This window comes from Eleutherodactylus coqui, chromosome 11 (genome assembly GCF_035609145.1).
Source record: "Eleutherodactylus coqui strain aEleCoq1 chromosome 11, aEleCoq1.hap1, whole genome shotgun sequence".
NCBI lineage: Eukaryota > Metazoa > Chordata > Amphibia > Anura > Eleutherodactylidae > Eleutherodactylus > Eleutherodactylus coqui.
Window position 1 is genome coordinate 32,860,320 of NC_089847.1, and position 12,787 is coordinate 32,873,106.

The 12,787-nt window shown below is 45.9% G+C and overlaps 1 protein-coding gene across 2 annotated transcripts in view; it reads left to right on the plus strand.

Annotated features, from left to right (window-relative positions):
• The window catches only part of WWOX (WW domain containing oxidoreductase), a 919,890-nt gene that overhangs the window by 257,193 nt on the left and 649,910 nt on the right, over positions 1–12,787 (plus strand). The gene's annotated exons all lie outside the window — the stretch shown is intronic.

Consider the following 12,787-nt stretch of genomic DNA (forward strand, 5'->3'; position numbering starts at 1 on the left):
GGACTGGAATTATAAATTGGAAGTTTTAAGATTCTCTTCCCATGGCTTTGGTTGTGTCTGCCCATGGCGTCTTACTGGCGCTAGATAGGAGCCGTGGGTGTGGTAACTGTGCAGGTCACTAGAGAGTAGTCAGGATAGCCAGGAGTCTTTAACGGGAAGTCTCGGTTTGCAGTACAAATGGATGAGGTGGGTAACGTAGTCAGATGAAAAGCCAGGAGTCAGCAACGGGAGGTCTCGGTTTGCAGTACAGAGGGATGAGCAGGAAACCTAGTCAAATGGAAAGCTAGAAGTCAGTATCAGGAGATCTTGTCACAATAGCAGAGGGGCAGGTAGAAGTGGAGCTGATCAATGCTTTGGAGCAGAATAATCAGGCACTGGAGGACTGTCAGGGCCAGACTTTTATTGTGAGCCTGATTAGAAGTAGGGTGGGGCCAGGACAGGGAGGCAGGAACTAGAATACACAGAATCCTGGAAGAAAGCTAGGCTCAGCAGGGGATCTTTGTTCAGTAAGCTGGATAGCTCAGCAGTGAGAGCTACTGACTGGAGCGCAGTCTTAGTCCAAAAAGGGGAGCTCCCGGCAAGCTGGATAGCTCAGCAGTGAGAGCCACTGACTGGAGCGCAGGAGGTCCCCGCTTTGATTCCTGATAGAGTCTCTGTAGGGGCCAGTAGCTAAAATACATCCTGTTTTTCTCAAAAGTCATCCTCTGCAGTGAAACCATACCACTTACCCTTTATCGATGTGGCCATACTCTGTAGGGCTGCTCTGTGAGTCACTGCATCAGTAAACTGCAACCTTTTGAAGGTAACTGGATTTTCCTTCATTGGTAGTAAATTCACCAGTGTTGCACTCCACTGCACTGCACAGTAATATTATGTATTAGTCTCTTTGTTGCACAGTCCTCTACTGCATTTTAACAGGGAGTGCAGTAAGACCACTCCTATAATGTTTATTATACAGCAATGTGTAAGCATAATAAACACTTGCCCACTAAGGCGCTAACTAAACAGTAGTTTTCTCACTCACTACTAACACAGTGGTCTAACACCACTACACGTACCCCACCGGGTGTCAGTCTGGGGGCCTACTTCCCCTTCAAACCCGTGGCCGTACCACAGCCTGGTCTCCCACAGACGTCAGGCTTTCAGCCTCCTTGTAGTCTTCCTCTCAGAGAGTAGCTCCAGCTCTTTCTGAGCCTGGCCTGGCTCTGGCTTTTAGCAGCAGCACTGCCCCAGCTTTTGACGGTGACATCATCGCAGGTCCTAAAGCATAAAACATGCAGAGCCTGATAGCAGTCATGTTCTCACAGGACCTGTGATGATGTCACCATCCTGTGATCAGTCACCTGGGCTCTGGCCTCCGCCCCTGATCACATGACGCTGATGTCCTCAATGTGCTTCTTTTTATTAAAAACCTGCAGAGCTGGACAGCAGCCATATGCTGACAGGACCTGTGATGATGTCACTGTCATGTAATCAGTCACTGGCTTTTAGCTCCACCCCTGATCGCATGACAGTGCTGTCATTAAAGATTCTAAACTAGCACAGGCTGACGAAGAATGTATGTAGTAGAGCTGTGTGTGACATGCCCATGTAATGCAGCAGAGCTGTATGTGCTGTGTGTGACATGCACATGTAATATAGCAGAGCTGTGTTTGGTGTGTGTGACGCACATGTTATGTAGCAGAGCTGTGTGTGTGTGATGCCCATGTAATGTAGCAGAGCTGTGTGTGCTGTGTGTGTGAGGCGCATGTAATGTAGCAGAGCACTATGTGGTGTGTGTGATGGTGTCTGTGACATGTACATGTCATGTAGCACAACTTTGTGTGGTATGCGTGACGCTCATGTAATGTATCACAACTGTGTGTGGTGTGTTTGACAGACATATAGTAGAGTTCTGTGTGCTGTGTGTGTGATGCCCATGTAATGTAGCAGAGCTGTACGTTTGTGTGTGAGACACATGTAGCAGAGCTGTGTGTGTGATGCGCATATAGAAAATCTGTGTTGGGTGTATGACACGCTCATGTAGCAGAACTGTGTGTGTGACACGCACATGTAGCAGAACTGTGTGTGTGACACGCACATGTAGCAGAGCTGTGTGTGTGACACGCGCATGTAGCAGAGCTGTGTTGGTCCGTGACACACGCATGTAGCAGATTTATATGTGTGTGTGGCACACACATGTCATGTAGTACAGCTGTGTGTTTGATACACATGTAGCAGAGCTCTGTGTGGTGTGTGATGCACATGTAATGTAGCAGAGCTGTGCGTTTGTGTGTGACACACATGTAGCAAAACTGTGTGTGTGATGCGCATATAGCAAAGCTGTGTTGGGTGTGTGTGACACACGCATGTTGCTGAGCTGTGTGTGTGACACACGCACATAGCAGAGCTGTGTGTGTCCATGACAGGTGCATGTAGCAGATCTGTATGTGTGTGTGGCACGCACATGTAGTATAACTGTGCGTGTGAAGCGCACATATAGCAGAGCTGTGTGTGTCTGTGACACGCACATGTAGTAGGTCTCTATTTCTGTGTGACACATGCATGTGTGTTCATGTGATGCGCATGTAGCAGAGCTGTGTGTGTCTATGACACACGCATGTAGCAGAGATGAATGTGGTGTGTGTGACACACATCTAGCTCATCTCTGTGTCTGTGACACACACATCTAGCAGAGCTGTGTGTGTCTGTCACACTTGCATGTAGCAGAGCTGTGTGTGGTGTGTATGTACCACAGCCATGTGTCTGTGACACGTGCATGTAGCAGAGCTGTGTGTCTGTCACACACGCATGTAGTAGAGCTGTGTGTGCTGTGTCTGTCATGCATATGTAGCTGAGCTGTGTGTGTCTGTGATATGCATATGGCAGAGCTATGTGTCTGTGACACACACGTGTTGCAGAGCTGTGTGTGACGAGCATGTAGCAGATCTGTGTGTGGTGTGTGTGACGAGCATGTATCAGAGTTGTGTGTCTCTGTGACGCACGCATGTAGCACTGCTGTGTGTGTCTGTGACATGCGCGTGTAGCAGAGCTGTGTGTCTGTGACATGCGCGTGTAGCAGAACTGTGTGTCTGTCACGTGCATGTAGCAGAGCTTTGTGCATTTGTGACACATGCATGTAGCAGAGGTGTGTGTGGCGTTTATGTACCACAGCTGTGTGCGTGACGCACATGTAGTAGAGTTGTGTGGCGCATTACGCCACCAGAAACACTAGTACTATAATTTCCTAATAATTACTAGTATACAAAGCAGCAGCATGGAAGACATTATAGAGAAACACTGTGAGGGCTCAGTCACACGGGCGTTTATTGCCGCGATTTGCGCATGCGTCCGGCGATTTTTTAAAACCATTGCTTTGCAATGGTATCGGACACATGAGCGCTTTTTATGCGCTCGTCCGATAAATTAGAGAACAGAAATCGCAGATCGCACCTATCTGCGATCTGCGATTCCTGTTCTCTTCTCTATATGCGCTCAATGGGGCCGGCGGCAGCAGCGCCGACCCCATTGAGAACATATAGAAGACAAATCATTCTTCTCTGCTACAGCTGTGACAGAGAAGAACGATGTTTGCCCATTGAATTCAATGGAGCCGGCAATACAGCCGACTCCATTGAAAGCAATGGGCTGCCGGCGTGCGTGGCATGAATTGCCGGGAAGGGGTTAAATATGGCGCTGAGCCAATCAGGGGCAAGCCTGAGTCACACCCCCTTCACACCCACTGCAGGACGGCCGCGGGGATCTCCGGCTGCCAGGAGCAGGTAAGTACATACATTTTTTTTATTTTTTCACTTTTCAGGATGCATTGCAGGGAAGGGGTTATATATTTAACCCCTTCCGACAATTCATCCCACACTCGCCCGCAGCGCTTGCATTCAATGGAGCCGGCTGTATTGCCGGCTCCATTGAATGCAATGCGCTGGACAGCTCCAGCCCGTTTCTAATGAAACGCGGCTAGGAGCAGATTTTCGGGCGATTTTTCGGGCGATTTTTCGGTGCCGGTCACGCGATTTGCGCATGCGCATCCGTCATGCGATGCGCAAATCGCGTGAAAAAACGCCCGTGTGACTAAGGCCTTATCTGCAGCAGCTTATCTGTGTGTATCTCTCTGCGCTTCTGTCACATGACTCCTATTTCTGACCTCTACATAGACTTCTATGGGTAGCATGTAATCTGTTTCCTCAATGGGCTGTTAGTCCATCTTGTGTCCCAAGATGGATTTTAGCAGTTTTCAGAATGAGGCGTGGCGGCACGGGGGGTAGCAGCGGGGAACGGGGGGAGCCCTCTCTCTCTCCCTCCCCCCCCCCACTCCCCGCTGCAACCCCCACTCACCCACGGCGCCCCCCGAATCTTTTCGCCCGAGTACGGAAGTACTCGAAAATCGCGGTACTCGGGCGAAAAAGGGGCGTGGCCGAGTACGCTCGCTCATCTCTAATGTTCGCCCATTGAATTCAATGGAGCCGGCAATACAGCCGGCTCCATTGAAAGCAATGGGCTGCCGGCAAGCGCAGGATGAATTTTCGGGGAAGAGCTTAAAATATAAGCCCTTCCCTGAAAACCATTCTAAACTGTGTAAAAGTAAAAAAAAAAAAAAAGTATACTCACCTTTTTCCTTCCAGCGGCTTGCTCACGCATTGCGGCGCAGGATCGCTACTTCCCTGAAGTGATGCGGGGTGGTTTTGTTAAAAAAAAGTTTAGCTTCAGTGGCAAAATTGCATCACAGTCGACCATGTAAATTAGCCTGACTATCATGTTTTTTGTTTTTTTTTTCACGGACAGCCTTTTTTTTAACTGGTTGGTATCTAATACTAGATTTCCCCTGCAGTCCGGTCGTTTTCTGCGCTGTGCAAATGTATGCTATTTGCTGTTGTGATCAAATCAGACATTGACGATACACAAAGATCATTAGTTTGTAAGCAATTAAAGTCCACGCGTAATGATTTGTATATAGTAGGGGACAAGACTTTATTGCCTCTGACTGTTCCCTTCCAACTCCTTCCTTCTAGGAGTTAACAGGACCTTCCCATTCAAATGCATTAGTGTAAAGCATAACATCCCTGCTATACGAGGCCTCACAGCCAGGCATGAGGGGTGGAAAATCCCATACTACTTTCTAAAATGTTTAAGTGACCCAGAGTGGAGCTTATTTTTTAATCATGTATCCATGAAAGTAACCCTTTGGGACTCGGAGCAGCGAGACCAGCCAAGGGTCAGGCTGAAGCCTTTATCACTCCCAAACACAGGGGCTTATAGAATAAATGACATACTGTAGATTGATTTACATATACCATTTAAAATTTATGGTAGCCTGAAATGAAAGGAAGCAACGAAAAGCGGGAGCAATAATCCCACGCAGCACTAAAACATTGAGCATCTCCTAATTAAGTGGTAACTAAATCTGGATTCTCCTTATCTTTGCAAATCACATAGGAGAGGAGCTGGTTGTGGTTATAAAGCAGCGGAGGGCTACCGTGGGCCATCCAAAGCGCTCTGTCAAGAATAAATCTGCCAACTCCCCTCACTTGCCAGATGTGGAGGGCACCAGGGGATACCGTATAAATGAGCCGTTATTTAATGGGAGATTATGTTGAATTGTCAACTGCTTGTCTCGGCTTGCAACCTTCTGCTTCAAATACAGATCATTATTCTTAGCCTTTGTTACCGGACAAAGATTTGTATCTGGTTTGTGTGGTTTAAAGCCATAGTATGATCTACCCCATGAGTTGTTACCCTCTTATCCTAAAGTAAAGGGGAGGGTGGGCCAGAATTAGAGAAAAGGTTATTTTTTTAATCAAAAACTAGCCGTACTCGGACTCTGTTTGCTATTGCAGATTAGCCATATTCAAGTAGACCAGGCCAGGCTACAATATCACATCCCTCCAATAGACATAACATGATTTCACAGGACTTAAGGCCCTTTTAGATGGGACGAATCAGCTATGCCAGTCGATGCATCCCATGACCAACCAGGCACATACATTAAGCATATGAATGCCCAGCCTGCAGAATGAGACGCTGAAAGACTAAAGGCCCATTCACACGGGACGAATGTCGGGCAAACGATGTTCGACACTCGTCCCCGCACATACTAGCTCCCTGCATGTGAGCTAGTATGACTGGCTCACAGCAGGGAGGCTGCAGGAGATTTCTCTCCTCGCTCTCCCCTGCCCCACTCCATTGACATAACACAGCGGCCGTTCAATATTTATACAGCATAAACGATGGACGATGAGCCGATCGCTCATCGTTCAGTGTAAATAGCAGCCGTTCAGTACTGAACAGCCGCTATGTTAAGTCAATGGAGAAGGGCCAGAGAGCAATAGGAGAGAAATCTCCTGCAGCCGCACCGCCCACCTGCTGGCCGCTCTGTAAACGAGCCAGAGCTACTAGCTCCCGTGCAGGAGCATGGGAGCGAGGACACACATGGACGGGCATCATTTGCCTGACATTCGTCCCTTTAAAATGGACAGTTAAAGGGGTATTCCAGTTACGCAAATTTGCTGTCAAATGAATGCTAATCAATTATTATTCAAGTTTTCTATGTGGTTCTGCTTTGGATTTTATGTCTGTAGCTCTACAAACCATTGCAACAGCAAGACAACCCAAGAAAGGGAAAGGTTTTGCAGGTGGGACTACAGACAGTTGTTCTTTTTGTATCCTTCCTGATTCTTCCCTAGTTTGCTATATTGCTTGTGTCCTTGTCACTACTGGTAGGATGAGGCAGTACGTGCAGCCCAAACAGGTTGCACAGGCAGTCTCGCTCCTACAGGATGGCAAATCCAGACGTGCCATCACAAGAGCATGGAGAAGAGACCAGAACACTGGCCATTGCATGAGGAAAGCTGGAAAAGGATGCACAATGGCATGAACCCAACATCTGGACCAGAAGAACAGGAGGAGCGCTGCCAGAGCTCTACAAGATGACTTCCTGTGGCCTACCGGTCTGCATGTTTCTGACCAAACTGAGAGGCGGCCTCCATGAGAGCCCGATGACCTGTGCTCATAGCCTAGAAGAGTGTAGCTTGATGGGCATTCAGCAGTGACAGAATTGGCAGGTCCGCTACTGGCGCCCTGTTCTCTTCACAGACGGTAGCAGGTTCAAACTGAGCCCGTCTTTCGTTCGCTGAGATCCAGTGTGTGTAGTTTATGGATTCCCTTCATTTTTTTTGAGAGCTGTACTACAAGCTAAAATACCTCCATGGGGGCTTGAAGAAAAAAGAAAACTCTATGAAAAAGGCTTGAAATTTGTGGCATTTTGTACGGGCTGGAGAAAGAATAGTGTGTGAAGGAGGCTGGATTAATGTCTCTTCCTTCAGCTTGTCCTTATTATGTTTTGACCCTTGAGTACATTATGATTACTATCACGTATTGTTGACTTTAACCACAGCCGATAATAACTTCTGGTTTATGGAGATTTGTAGTTGAGTTCAGCAACAGGTCTTAATACATCTTGGGCTCCAGTAGGCACCAATCACGTTCACTCCTCCATCCCGGCTTCACTGGTCCATTTGTCTTCTGGCAAAGCGATCAGCGTGAAGCTGAGCATTCCTTGTTATTTTTATACATTTCACATAAAAGAGAACATTTCACTAACATTGTTGCTTTGTCGGACGGCAAGGAACCAAACAATAAGGGCAGAGGGCAAACAGATCAATGAACGGAATCATGGCGAGTACACTTGGCTCTATTTAAAATGCCCCCAATAAAGTCATGCCAGCCACAAGTAACAAAATGTTCTGATGTTTCTGGTTGAGCGGGAAGTTTTCTCGAGGACATTTTTTACTGCTTTCCTCCCATAGCAAAAGGCAAAAAAAGTAAAGTAACAAACAGCTGGTGTTTAATTATTCTGTCTGACTCGATTACAAAACATTAACTAGTTATTTTGATTTGTGTGTAAGCCATGCCATGGGTATACTTAAAAGAATAAGAGTCTGCCAAACTCAGCCTGGCTCTGTTTACACTTATCTCTTAAACATGTGAGGATGCTGATGGCAAGATACCAAGGTTATTATCCCAGTGTTACTGTCTGTTTTCTCCAAGAAAGAGGTCATTGGGCTCACGCAGAATCCCAAGTTGAGGGTATAGGATTCTATTCAGCCTGCAAGAAGTCAGAAATTGGCCATAGCCAAGAAAGCGGAGGGGGGTTCAAACAACAACTAAAGATGCTAATTAACATTAATGAATATCAAAGTTTGTGAATTGCTGATTTTTTTAATGGTATGCTTTTATATTGCTTATTATTTATATGAAGCTGATCTGTTCTGCAGTATTGTATACTAAGGGCCTCAATGATGAAAACCTAGCAAAAAATGCTGGCTACCTGGCTATAGTAACCATCCATGTGTCCATGTACTGTTTAGAAAATTGTGTATAAACTTGATTGCTATGAACAGGGTTGTAACTGTAAGGGTATGTTCCCATAAGGTGGAAATGCTGTGGAATTTCCGCCGTGGAGAATTCCCCAGCACTTCTGTCCAATGGCAATGTACACTAAGGGGTGCAGAGATAGTAGAGGTACCAGACTATGGAACACCAAAAGTCCTCTACCACATAAGATTTCACTATTTTAAATGATAGTTGTAGGGCCTATTACAGATTTTGCATTGTGGCCCAAGAGCTTCAAGTTATACCTACCTAAGTTTTCCTCCCCTTCCTTCTCTTCTCCTCTCTTCCCGTTTCCTTTCCTCCCTTCCCTTCCTTTCCCCTTTCCTCCTCTCCCTTCCCCTTTCCTCCTCTCCCTTCCCCTTTCCTCCTCTCCCTTCCCCTTTCCTCCTCTCCCTTCCCCTTTCCTCCTCTCTCTTCCCCTTTCCTCCTCTCTCTTCCCCTTTCCTCCTCTCTCTTCCCCTTTCCTCCTCTCTCTTCCCCTTTCCTCCTCTCTCTTCCCCTTTCCTCCCTTCCCTTCCTTTCCCCTTTCCTGCTCTCTCTTTCCCTTTCCTGCTCTCCCTTCCCCTTTTCTCCCTTCCGCTTCTCTTACCTCCCCTCCTTTCCCTTACCATACCTCCTCTCCATTCTCCTTACCTTCCCTACCTTCTCCTTACGTCCCCTCCCTTCCCTTACCTCCCCTCCCTTCCCTTCCCTTCCCCTTTCCGTCCTGTACCTGGCATAAACGTGCCAAAGTATGGTGTTTTTAAGGGTATTTGACTTAAGTGATATGTGCAATTCTGATTACCTTATATGTGCTTCTAAATAGGGTACAAACCATAAGTGTGCAATCAGGAGGATGAGCTGTGATCTCCTCTATTATAACAGTGTGACAGGAGCTGTGTGATCATCATCAGTAACTGTTACAGGAGTGCCTGTATTCCCCTCTAGGCAGTTTTTGTGCTAGGTTCAGGTAACTATAACGCACTGACTAGAACCTGAACACATAAACATAAGGAAATCTGAGCTGGTCAGAATTAAGATCACATGACCATCTGAGAAGAAAGCGGCCAGGAGTTTCTGGAATAACCAACCAAAGTAATATTAATTGACTAGCTCACTCATATATACCGGGGGCTAGCTATATAATGAATGAAATAACCAATCACAGTAGGGGCCCTTTAAAGGGCTTTTCCTCTACTTAAAGATAATTCTATGGTCAGGCAATGTGGTAAAATCAAAAAGTAAGCCATACACATCCCTTTGAATGGCCCCCAAGGCCAACACGGGAACGCCGATATCTGCCGTCCGGCTTCAGCAGTAGACTTGTCATGAACAGCCTGTGATCCCTGAAGCCTGCGATTGCCTGAGTTGTCACATGTACAGTTACTGGCATGTGGGGCTTCTTCTGGGGTCAGAGCGGCAGGAGACCGGGGCTTCCGCATTTAAGGTGCCATTTAAGGGGTTGAGCATGACTTCTATTTTATTTCACATTCCCTACAGTTAGAATTATTTTCAAGCCCCTTTAACCCTTTCCAATCCACTGTCTGACCTCTGAAGACATTATGATTTAAGGCTGTACAGCTCCAATGTTGGAAGACGTCCATCGAGGTTCTCTTACTGTATATTGCCAGCCTCTCTGCTGTTGGAGCCTATCTAATGTGTCACCTCATGCAGTACTGGCTTTAGCCAGCAGATGGCGCCATTGTATAACGTCAGAAAAAGAGTAAACCCCCTAGGAAAACCAGGATACAAATTGGATTGGAAAGGGTTAATGCAGGGAGTTGTCACAATACAGAGTGGAAACAACTAAATGTCAAATCAAACTCTACTACATCTATAACACCCTGAAACTTTCTCTTCAACTGATTTACGAACTGGATGCCATAAATTGCAGCTTGTTGTCTTCTGATTGATTTTCAAAGGATCCTGGAAGCAACTTCAGCTTCTCCTGTCTGACTTGCAGTAGACCCGGATCTCCCCTACAGCCGCGAGGAACAATTCCTATAATTAAATTATGTTAATGCAATATTCCAGTGATTCAAAGTGAAAGTTATATGTGTCATAAGGCAATAACATGTAATTGTGCAACATAATGTTAGAACTTGTTTTGCAAAGCTGCAGAGATATTGCTGTACCTGCCGTCTAATCTCCCCATCCCCCACCGAGTTCTCCATTGCTATCCAGTGGTTATGGCCTGTACGCTCCGCTGGTTTACTGGTCAATAATGACATGGAAATCTAAAGCTTGCTAGAACGCAACGCCGGCACTGGTCAGCAAAAAAAACGGTGCTGAGGTTGAGTTTAACGATTTACATGGATGTTTGGAATGATGACAATAAATGGATATACTGGGTACATTTCTGAAAATTTCTCTGGAATGCCCTTTTATTGAATTGCTATTTGAGCATTTTTAGGAATATTTCTTGAAACTTGGCCCAACAAGTAAATGTAGTGGGTGTAAAAAAAACCCCCCCAAAAAAACCACAAAACAAAAAAGTGATAGGAAAAAAAAATATTTTGACATAAGCTAAATCAATTCTGTGGCACGAGTCCAGTTTTATGGCATTTATTATATATTCTGTTTGTAGAAACAGATTGCCCCACCTGCGGAGTTCTGTCAGAGAGTTTATGTTCATGAAAAATGACCACATGTACTACAGCTTCATTATCCTTACTAAATCACAGAAGATATAACACAAGACTTGTTATCAGACTAACGCATGCAAGTAACTGAAAAACTACACTGATTATATACCTTCACATACAAAGAAATTAAAGAGCATTTCACCATTTACTTGGACTTGAAAAAGAGTAAAATAATGAAGTTGTCGTCTGTTTGCAAAAATTTAAAAAAAATAATGTATCTATTTGATCTTGAAGCTTCTCGACTCAATACAACGTGTGTAAAGGAACCTTACAACAATTAGATATTACTCATACTTATGGTTTTCTCATATGAGATAGAAAGACCTGTTGTCCCCCTCCATTATGTTCCAGGGCTAGTGTGCAATGGCTCCATTTGCACCTCCAATGCCTGTTTTTAGCTGGGTTTACACTGGGCGGATTCCGGGCGGAAATCTTGCTGTTTGGCCACAGCGAAAAACCGCAAGATTGCCCCAGGGAATCTGCTGCTTTGAAGTAGCCTGGCCGCTCGCTTCTCCGTGCAGCCATCTCTTCCATAGAGGAGAGCGGGCCGCAGCGGAAGAAAAAAAAAATGAACATGCTGCGGCTGGCGAATCCGCGCAGCAGCACCGGCTTATACCGACTTTGCCGCGGCGGATTCGCCATCCCATGTGGACGAGATTTCACAGAAATCTCGACCACATGGCTGGCTAATCCCGGGGTTTGCCGCGGGCAATTCCGGACGGAATGTCCGCAGCAAATTCACCCAGTGTGAACCCAGCCTTAGCTCTAAAGAGGACCTGTCATGTTGTAAAGTCAATGTGGCTGCTGCATGCTTCCACAGCCATGGCCCTGCTGACTCGATCAGGGCTATTCGTTTTTTAATACTCTCCACCAATCACCCATATAGGCTCTCATTAGATCCGACTGCCAGCTCTGCAAATATGTCAAGTGGGCAGTTCTCAGTGCTCACCGTCAACCGAAATTTTCAATCAAGTGGGAACCATCCACTTAACAGATTCACAGAACCGCAAGCCGGATCTAAGAAGAGTTTGTATCGGCGAACAGAGATGAGAATGAAAAAAAGAAAAGGGCAATGAACTCAGTGGCTGCAGAGCTGTGCAGTCAGCATCGCTGACGTCACAACATGGCAGGAATATTTAATGCCAGCTATGGTACTGTGCAAGAGTTTTAGGCAGGTGTGTAAACAATGCTGTAAAGTAAGAACGCTTTCAAAAATAGAAATGTCAATATTTTTTTGGCCAATTAACAAAATGCAGAGTGAATGAACAAAAGAGAAATCTAAACTAAACCAATATTCGGTATGACCGCCCTTTGCCTTCAGAACATCATCAATTCTTCAAGTACGCTTGCACACAGTTTTTGAAAGAACTTGGCAGGAAGGTTGTTCCACACATCTTGGAGAACTAACCAGAGATCTTCTGTGGATGTCGTCTTGCTCACATCCTTCTGTCTCTTCATGTAATCCCAAGCAGACTGGATGATGATGAAGAGATCAGGGCTCTGTGGGGACATATAATCACTTCCAAGACTCCTTGTTCTTCTTTATACTGAAGATGGTTCTTGATGACATTGGCTGGATGTCTGTGGTTGTTGTCCTGCTGCAGAATACATTTGAATCTAAATAAACACATTCAATTTTTGAAAATGTTCTTACCAATTTGAGAAAGGTCTGGATTAGAGATGAGCGAGCATGCTCGGTTAGGGAAATTACTCGAGCGAGCATCGGCATTTTCAAGTAACTGCCTGCTCGTCCAAAAAGAATCGGGGGCGGCGGAGGA